At 41.6% G+C, this 10,356-nt stretch overlaps 1 long non-coding RNA gene across 2 annotated transcripts in view; it reads left to right on the top strand.

Moving 5' to 3' along the window:
* The window catches only part of LOC108532955 (uncharacterized), a 29,515-nt gene that overhangs the window by 9,743 nt on the left and 9,416 nt on the right, over positions 1-10,356 (top strand). The window contains exon 3 of one of the 2 annotated variants that reach the window (XR_001886604.1): positions 2,877-2,917. The exons of the other annotated variant lie outside the window; for it this stretch is intronic. This is a non-coding gene — a long non-coding RNA (uncharacterized LOC108532955). Of the gene's footprint in view, positions 1-2,876; positions 2,918-10,356 lie in introns of those variants that run through there. 2 annotated transcript variants of the gene reach the window in all.

Genomic DNA, 10,356 nt, shown 5'->3' with positions numbered 1-10,356 from the left:
TATATATATATTATATATATATATAACTAATAACTATGGGCCCAGTGTTCCCATAGACGCAATTACATCTAACAAGTATTTTGGTGTGTTTAAAGCATGGGCTAGTTATGAAGGAGAGGAAGGGATGGTGGGTGCCTTCTCGTTTGCTTTTAAAATTCTGTATTTGACAGGAATACTCTGTGCTGGTATAATGACGGGACTCTAGAGAATAGTAGTTTTTATAGGATAAAAGTTTAGTTCTAGCCGGGCGTGGTGACTCACGCCTATAATCCCAGCACTTTGGGAGGCTGAGGCGGGCCGATCATTTGAGTTTAGGAGTTCGAGACCAGCCTGGCCAACATGGTGAAACGCTGTCTCTACTAAAAATAGAAAAAAATTAGCCGGGCATGGTGGCATGCCCCTGTAGTCCCAGCTACTTGGGAGGCTGAGGCAGGAGAATCGCTTGAATCCAGGAGGCGAGGATGCAGTGAGCCGAGATCACACCACTGCACTCCAGCCTGGGAGACAGAGTGAGACTCCACCTCAAAAAAAAAAAAAAAAAAAAGAAGAACAAGGGAAAAAAGTTTAATTTTGCTTCATGGACTAGCCCAGAGGTTGTCTGGTAGTCAGTAGTCTGATAGGATGGTCCTGCTACTCTCATTGTATCTTTCCCTGCCCAGGGTCTCACTCAAACCTCCGTATTCCAATCAAAGGAAAGGGAGAAACAAAAGTTTTGCCCAAGGTTCTCACATCCCATTCGCCCAATACTAGCAGCATGGCCACCTCCAGTTGCAGGGATATTGGGAAATGTAGTCTCCAGTGGCAGGCCTATGTGCCTAGCTAAAAATAAAAAAATTATATCATTGAAGAACAGATATTAATGGACAAGTCCTAGTCTCTGCCACACTTTCTTTCACTTATTCACCCACTCAAGGAATTACTTACTGCGTGCCAGCCATATGTTTGGCACTGTTTTTACTCAGTTGCTTATAATCCGGCAATGTATATGAACACATGCTCAGCTAAAGTCACATTGTGCTGCATTCTCTAATAATTCAAACGCTGTGGATCTTCAGGGAAGAAAGGGCTCGTTTCTGTCTGGAGAGATTTGTCCATTTGTTTACAGATTTATTGAGCACTGTGGTCAGCAGCCTGAAGATGGTCCCCAGTGATCTCCACCTTCCAGAATTCACATCCTTGTGCAATCTCCTTTCCTTGAATGTGTGCTGGACCTAGTGACTCACTTCTAGCAAATAGAATACAACAAAAGTGACAGAATGTCACTTTTGAGATTAGGTTACAAGAGGACTGTGACTTTTACCTCACTCTTTCTCAGACTTCAGTCTGGGGAAATCCAGCTGCTGTGTTTTGAGTAACATTATGGAGAAATTTGTGTGGCAAGGAAATAATATCTTCAGTCAACAGTCAGCAAGGATCCTAACATTTGCCAACACCACATGACTGAGCTGGAAAGTCAATTTTCTGAGGACTGCCAACAGCCACCCGAGTGAGCTGGGAAACAGACTCCCCTCTGCCGTTGACCCTTGAGATTGTAGCCTGACAGACACCTTGACTACAGCCTTGTAAGAGATCTGCACCCCAATCACCCAACTAAGCTGCACCTGTTCCTGAATTTCTGACTCAGAGAAACTGTGAGATAATAAATATTGTGATTTTCAAACGCTAAGTTTTGGGGTAATTGGTTATGCAGCAATAGATGACTGATACAAGTACCTACTATTTTCAGGTAGTATGTGAGGCCATAAAATGTGAAAATGAGTGATGCTTTATTTTGTCACTGTGTCTGGGGAGAGGGGAAGACAGCAATATATATACAAACATGGTGCTTATGATAGAAGGTGGTCATTGCAGTGATGGAGAGGTGCTGAGTGTGAAACAGGAGCACAAAGGAAGAGCTCCTTATCCAGAGGAGGAAAGGAGATGAGGAGAGACATCCTGGAGAACACAAACATTTTCAGAGAAAATTGAGGGAGGGGTCATTCTATGGAGAGGGGACAGAGTGACTAATGCCTGGAGGGGAAACGGTACAGAATCTGCTTGGGGATGGAGTGCTATCATTTGTATGTACAACAAGAGGTAAAGGAAGATGAGGCTGGAGAAGTGACTAGAAACTAACCTAGTCTCATGCCAGCAATTTATTTCTATTTATTTATTTACTTTGAGATAAGGTCTCACTTTGTCACTCAGGCTAGAGTGCAGTGGCATGATCTTGGCTCACTGCAGCCTCTGCCTCCTGACCTCAAGTGATTCTCCCACCTCAGACCCCAAGTAGCTGGGACTACAGGTGCCCACCACCATGCCTCGCTAATTTTCTTTTTTTTTTTTTTTTTTGTATTTTTTGTACAGATGGGGTTTTGCCATGTTGCACAGGCTGGTCTTGAACTCCTGAGCTCAAGTGATCAGCCCACCTTGGCCTCCCAAAGTGCTAGGATTACAGGCGTGGGCCAGCGCGCCTGACCCATGAATTTATTTTTAAATAATCAATATTATGAAATCCTGCCTTGAGTGAAAGGAGGTAAAAACAAAAGAGTTAATGAAGGAACTAGCATGTTCTCAATAGTCCAACACCTGAATTTTAAGAAGCCAGTTTCAGTTACCTATAAAACACCAACAAGTGTAATTTGTTTCATTGTTTTTCTCATAAAATTTGAGCCAGGAACAGTTGACATATTTCCATTGAATAATTGTGGTTCCTATTAAGAAACCAGCTTAGACAAGCTGTTTGACGGATTTACAACTGGGAAATCGACGCTTTCAGCTTCAGGGTCTCATGAGTCAATATTTTGAAAATCTGAGAAGTTTGGGAAGAATTGTATGTTTGCTGCTGTTGTTGTTTGTTTGTTTGTTTTGAGACAAGATCTCACTTTGTCACCCAGGCTGCAGTCAATGGCGTGATTTTGGCTCACTGCAGCCTTGACCTCCTGGGCTTGAGCAATCCTCCTACCTCAGCCCCTCAAGTAGCTAGGACTACAGGTGAGTAGCACCACACCCTGCTAATTTGTGTGTGTGTGTGTGTGTGTATTTTTTGTAGAGACAGGGTTTTGCCATGTTGCTCAGGCTGGTCTCAAACTCCTGGCCTCAAGTGATCCTCCCTGCTCAGCCTGCCAAAGTGCTAGGATTCCAGGTGGGAGCCACCAAGCCTGACCTGGTTGATTATCTTTTTCCTTTCTTTCTCTCCCTCTCTCCCTCCTTCTTTCCCTCCTTCCTTCCTTCCTCTCTCTCTCTCCTTCCCTTTCTTTCAATTTTGCAGAACATTGAAGGCTCCAATAACATTTCTGGACTCTAAACCTCAGCTTTGCAAGGCATGAAGAGGAAACCAAAGCATTCCTCTCTCCCCTGAGAGAAGGATTAGCTCTAAAGATTTTTAAACTAGCTCTCAGAAGGTTCTCTGGATCATTACTGCTCACAAGTGCATCTAATCACTCAGTAGATAATGAGGTTATTTGAATGAAGATGACTACAACACTATGCTTGTGGGTACGATTGGCCTAGAATAGGAGAAATTTTAAAAATTAACCTTAAACTTAAAATATTTTACAATATCACTTCAAAATGATTTTCTGTATCTAAAATCCTTATTTATTTATTTATTTATCTATCTATTTATTTATTTTTTGGAACAGGGTCTCACTCTGTCACCCAGGCTGGAGTACAGTGGTACGGTCTCGGCTCACTGCAACCTCTGCCTCCTGGGTTCAAGTGATTCTCCTGCCTCAGCCTCCTGAGTAGCTTCGATTACAGGCACGTGCCACCACACCCAGCTAATTTTTGTATTTTTAGTAGAGACAGGGTTTCACCATGTCAGCCAGGCTGGTCTTGAACTCTGACCTCAAATGATCCACCCGCCTCAGCCTCCGAAAGTGCTGGGATTACAGATGTGAGCCACTAGGCCCAGCCTAAAATCCATAATGAAATAATGTTCAGGTGCCCCCTCGCCTGTGGTGCACACAGTTCATTGAAGCTGGGGTCTGTACTTGTGCTCGTGCTTGTGGGAGCAGGGGTTTTGAGTAGACTCCTAGAAACACACCTGCTGTGTTGGGTTTTGCTGGAGGCTGCATACACCCCTTCCAAATGGAATTGGGCAGCCCTCTCATATGATGAAGTTATTTCTTCCTCTGTCCCCCGTACATGAGTGTCTTGTGTTGCAATTACCCCCTGCAGGAATGATACTAAAATATTATCAACCAAAAAGACAAATGCATTGGCCAATCAGAATGGACATAGTGCTTGCTGGAGAAGCATCCTGGGGTCTCTCTTCTATGCCAGTTATTACCCATTTCGTAGGGAGATCTGGGGGCTCCAGAGGAGGGACTAGGTGACAAGGTGTTTCTCAGGGGCTCAGGGGCTCCTACGGGGTTCAAATTTGTACAAGTTGAATAATGTTGTGGTTTTGTTTTTTGTTTTGAGACAGGGTCTCACTTTGTTGCCCAGGCTGGAGTGCAGTGGTGTGAACACTGTTCACTGCAGCCTTGACCTCCTGGGCTCAAGCGATCCTCCTGCCTCAGCCTCTTGAGTAGCTGGGACTATAGGTGTGCACCACTATGCGTAATTTTTGATTTTTTGATTTTTCTGTAGAGACAGGGTTTTGCCAATACCTGGGTTTAAGCGATCCACCCACCTCTGCCTCCTGAAGTGCTGGGATTACAGGTGATTAATGTTTTAATGTCTGTCTTCCCCACCAGACCATGAGCAGCTTGAGGGTATGAGCTCTATTTTAGTAGTCTTTAGTATCTCTACTATCTAACACAACGTCAGTCCCTAGTAGGCACTTAGTAAATATTTACTGTGCAAAATGGAAATATCCCTGTTTAAACATTTGGTGTTTGTTGGGGACTCTGCCTTAAGCTAGATACTGCCCTAGACAATTTGGGGGATGTAAACAGAATTAAGAGTTGGCATTTATCTTTGATGAGTTTTCAGTCTAGTTAGCGGACTCTAGTAGAAACTGTCTTGTTCATCTTGGTTGCCCAGTGCCTGATGCAGTGCCTGGCACATAGCAAGCACTCAGTAAACATTTGTTGTAAATTCACGTGTCTGGGCTAGAAGGGTTGCTTCAGACTGGTCATTCTTTGTCTACCCCTCCAAATCTGCCAGCCCAGCAAACTCAGCTCCACAGAATTACTCCCAGTGATCCAACAAACTATTACGGTTAGCCAGGAACAAAAGCCACTAGGAAAATAATGCATCACTTTTCATCTGGATGTTTCCAAAGGAACTGAAGTATTGAAGTCACAGTTGTCCCAATCAGATCATCTTTTCAAAGGAATTACAGGGTTGTGAGCCAACAGTAACCACATACACCTTTGCAGTAATCAGAACCAGCGTTCTCAATGCTGAAAGCAAAATCAAGTAAACAAGGTTGTGTTGTGGACTTCCTTGACCCAGACTTTCAGGAAGGAGCTGACACACTGCCCAGACTCGCGCTCACCCACATCGCTCAGAAGCCAAACAAACTCGAGAAGCTCGTGTTTTCCCAGCTGTATGATGCACTCACTTCACCAAGTGACTGGCCAGAAAACAAGAAAAAGAAAAAAGAAAAATCCCTTGTTCAGACCAGTCAGGAGAAGAATTGCTTCAGCTGGCCTTTGCTTTTATTTTCATGAATTATCAAGAAATCTAAAATGGAGAAAGTTAGATCTATGACTTTTAGTCACTTAAAAGGAAACAAAATATTATTTTTTCTTTTAGAGAGCTGATCGTGTTATTACGCGCCTTCAAACTTCAGTGGCTTTCTATCTTATAATCTTCAAACCCCTTGGTATCACTTCCAGGTCTTTCATAACTTGTTTAAAACAATCTTTCTAGCCACATCTGCCTCCTTTCCTCCACATCTGCTCAAGAACTGAAAGCTGTTCTTGAACTTTGCCAGGCTCCTGTGGTCTTAAATACTGCATGTGCTTTCTTCCCTACATGCTTTTTTGTTCATGCTATTCCTTTTGCTTGGAATACCCTTCCTTGTCTTGATCACTAGGAGAACTACAACTCATCCTTCAAGACGAGTTCAAATGGCATTGTTACTCATCCCAACAGCAGATTTAGCTTCTCCTTCATCTGTCTCCTCTTAGGACTACTTTGTATGTACCTCTCACTGCACTTGCTCTCTATATCATTCATCCACTCATTCAACAACATTCATTGTCTTTGTACTTTGTACCAGATACTATGTGAGGTGTTGAGGATCCAAGTGTAGGAGTCCCTATCTAGTAGGGCATGCAGACAAGTAAATTGATGGTTATGAGACAGAATTGTGTTTTTGGTAAAGGTAAGCACAGGTTGCTTTGGAAAATCCGAGGAGGATCACATACGCCAGTCTGATTGGAGGGAGAGAATCCAAAGGGCTTCTTGGAGGAGATGACACCAGAACAGTGTAAAGAACAAGGGGTTTTTGTGTCCATTCTTGGCAGAGCACTCCTGGAGAAAAGAGTTAATCATAGCTCATATCAAATCAAGTCGTTTATTCTATACACGTTCATTGAACTCTTTGCTAGGAGACAAACACTCCCAGGAGCAGCTTAGGAACTAGGCAGAAGCAGTCAGGAGTGAGAGAAGTGGATAAGAAAAATATGAGAGGAAATCAATGATGAGTCTCAGGTTTCTAGTTTAGGTGAATGGGTGGTAGTGGATTAGGGCTGGCACGTGCAGTTGGGCAGGTTGTGGACTCACAGATGCAGAAGGAGAGGCAAGTTCAATGAAGAAGAGCCTTACGCTTGATCCCACAGTACCACCACTTAATATATGATGTTGGAATGGACCACAATTGACACAATTGTTTTGTTTTATTAAAAGCAAGCCTTGGCTAGGCGCAGTGGCTGACGCCTATAATCCCAGAACTTTGGGAGGCCAAGGCAGGTGGATCATTTGAGGTCAGGAGTTTGAGACCAGCGTGGTCAACATGGTGAGACCCTGTCACTACTAAAAATACAAGAATTAGTCAGACGTGGTGGTGCTCACCTGTAATCCCAGCTACTTAGGAGGCTGAGGTTGGAGAATTACTTGAACCTGGGAGGCAGAGGTCCAGTGAGCAGAGATCATGCCATTGCAATCCAGCCTGGGTGCCAAAGTTTAAAACAAAACAAAACAAAACAAAACAAAGGCAAGCCTATTCTTTCTTGAGTGAACCAAAAAATCCACTTTCCTGCTATATTCACTTGGCTCCTTAATTTTCACACATAAAAAATCTCTACTGTGAATCACTCATGTCTTCTCCACATCCCTCTGCCTTTAGACCATTTTGACACGTCTGCCAGAGATTTTAGGATTTCCTGCTTAAATGAAGCTTGGAAACTAGGTATAAAACTGAATACTCAGTTATTAATATTGTTAATAATGGGGTTATTAGTATAATAGTATTAAAAACATCCATTATTATTAAATTCATAACCAAAATTGCTTTTAGTTTTAGAATTATTTCAAGCTACAATTTGATCATCTCATAATAGGGGTAATGCCTTTTTTTTTTGAGATGGGGTCTTGCTCTGTCTCCAAGGCTGGAGTGCAGTGGCATGATCTCTGCTCACTGCAACATCTGCCTCCCAGGTTCAAGCAATTCTCCTGCCTCAGCCTCCAGAGTAGCTGAGATTACAGGCGTGTACCAGCACACCCCCGCTAATTTTTGTATTTTCAGTAGAGACGGGTTTCACCATATTGGCCAGGCTGGTCTCTAAATCCTGACCTCAAGTGATCTACCCACCTGGGCCTCCCCAAGTGCTGAGATTACAGGCATAAGCAACAGCGTCCAGCCCAATAATGCCATTTTAACCCCAAATTTTATTTTCCTTTTATTGTATTTTTTTCTTTTATATAGTGGAAGAAATCTCAGCAGGAATTTTGATCACCAAAGATCCTTTACTAAAGCTAATCCTTTCAAAATAATTGAAATACATCCTTATGTACCCTCAATAATTTCCTCCTCAAAGTTTGGCTCTTTCTAAAACATGCCTTGGGTTGCCATTTGACTTCCTGTTACATTTAGACAAAAACATAAATCTTTTAGTAAATATACTGCTTTAAGATGTATCCAGGCCTCTCAAAATCAGCTCTTTATTATTCTTGATTGCTATTCTTTGCCTTTTCCATCTCTTTCTAGAACTGCAGGGCCCCAACATATGTATCTCACAAAAATAGAAAATATAGTCTACAAAAGACAGCTGGGGTGGAAAATGTAGCGATCATCCCTTTGTCATTGCCTATTTTTTCTCTTCAGCCTCACTGGCAACATATTTAATTTGCTTTTTATTATGAGCCCTATCCTCTTTTTTTTCTGTATTTTGTTCTTCAAATGTACTTCTCTTTGAAGCTGTTTATTATGGACTGTATTTTCTTTTTTAAAAACATTTCAACTTTTATTTTAGATCGGGGGTACATGTGCAGGTTTGTTACATGGTTATATTACATGGTTCTGAGATTTGGGGTGTGATTGACCCCATCACCCAGATAGTGAGCATGGTACCCAATAGGTAGTTTTTCAACCCTTGACCTTCTCTCTCCCTTCCCCCATAGTAGTTCCCAGTGTCTATTGTTGCCATCTTTATGTCCATGAATACCCAGTGTTTAACTCCCACTTATAAGTGAGAACATGCAGTATTTGGTTTTCTATCCTTGCATTAATTTGCTTAGAATAATGGCCTCTAGCAGCATCTATGTTGCTGCAAAGAATATGATTTCATTCTTTTTTATGGCTGCGTGTATTATCTTCTTATTCACACAGTTTAGATGAAATCTGATTAATAGATTAATAACATTGAATTCCAAACATCTACCTTGTGATTGAGAGAGGTTTGTCTTTGCATGGCCTGTGTGTAAAGGTTTGCCAGGTACATGTGTAATACGCAAGGTAGTGTTATAACCAGCCTTTTAAAGAACAAATGATTATTGGTAGAAGCATTATTTCCACAATACCATTCTTGATTACTTGACATTTTTATCTGTTCATGAAAATAGATCCTCTAAGGCACTTATCTCCAAATCTTTGCCTGTATACTCTTCCATAAAATTTAAAAATGATACACCCTCATCCATTTTTTAACTTAAATATCTAAAAAATTTTGTGATAAATTGAGATCATTGCAAAGGAGATAATTTCTTTTTTTTCACTTATTTATCTTTATTATTATACTCTAAGTTCTATGGTATATGTGCACAACGTGCAGGTTTGTTACATATGTATACATGTGCCATGTTGGTGTGCTGCACCCGTTAACTCGTCATTTACATTAGGTATATCTCCTAATGCTATCCCTCCCGCCTCCCGCCACCCCACGACAGGCCCCACCGCAACAGGTGTGTGATGTTCCCCACCCTGTGTCCAAGTGTTCTTATTGTTCAATTCCCACCTATGAGTGAGAACATGCGGTGTCTGGTTTTCTGTCCTTGCGATAGTTTGCTCAGAATGATGGTTTCCAGCTGCATCCACGTCCCTACAAAGGACATGAACTCATCTTTTTCTTATGGTTGCATAGTATTCCATGGTGCATATGTGCCACATTTTCTTAATCCATTTATCACTGATGGACATTTGGGTTGGTTCCAAGTGTTTGCTAATGTGAATAGTGCCACAGTAAACATACGTGTGCATGTATCTTTATAGCAGCATGATTTATACTCCTTTGGGTATATGCCCAGTATTGGGATGGCTGGGTCAAATGGTATTTCTAGTTCTAGATCCTTGAGGAATCGCCACACTGTCTCCCACAATGATTGAACTAGTTTACAGTCCCACCAACAGTGTAAAAGCATTTCTATTTCTCCACATCCTCTCCAGCACCTGTTGTTTCCTGACTTTTTAATGATCACCATTCTAACTGGTGTGAGATGGTATCTCATTGTGGTTTCGATTTGCATTTCTTTGATGGCAAGTGATGATGAGTATTTTTTCATGTGTCTGTTGGCTGCATAAATGTCTTCTTTTGAGAAGTGTCCATTCATATACTTTGCCCAATTTTGATGTGGTTGTTTGATTTTTTTCTTGTAAATTTGTTTAAGTTCTTTGTAGATTCTGGATAGTAGCCTTTTGTCAGATGGGTAGATTGTAAAAATGTTCTCCCATTCTGTATGTTGCCTGCTCACTCTGATGGTAGTTTCTTTTGCTGTGCAGAAGCTCTTTAGTTTAATTAGATCCCATTTGTCAATTTTGGCTTTTGTTGCCATCGCTTTTGGTGTTTTAGTCATGAAGTCCTTGCCCATGCCTATGTCCTGAATGGTATTGCCTAGGTTTTCTTCTAGGGTTTTTATGGTTTTAGGTCTAACATTTAAGTCTTTAATCCATCTTGAATTAATTTTTGTATATGGTGTAAGGAAGGGATCCAGTTTCAGCTTTCTACATATGGCTAGCCAGTTTTCCCAGCACCATTTATTAAA

This window comes from Rhinopithecus bieti, unplaced genomic scaffold (genome assembly GCF_001698545.2).
Source record: "Rhinopithecus bieti isolate Rb0 unplaced genomic scaffold, ASM169854v2 scaffold_6380, whole genome shotgun sequence".
NCBI lineage: Eukaryota > Metazoa > Chordata > Mammalia > Primates > Cercopithecidae > Rhinopithecus > Rhinopithecus bieti.
The sequence above is the reverse complement of the archived record's forward strand: the minus strand, read 5'-3'. Positions and strand labels throughout refer to the sequence as shown.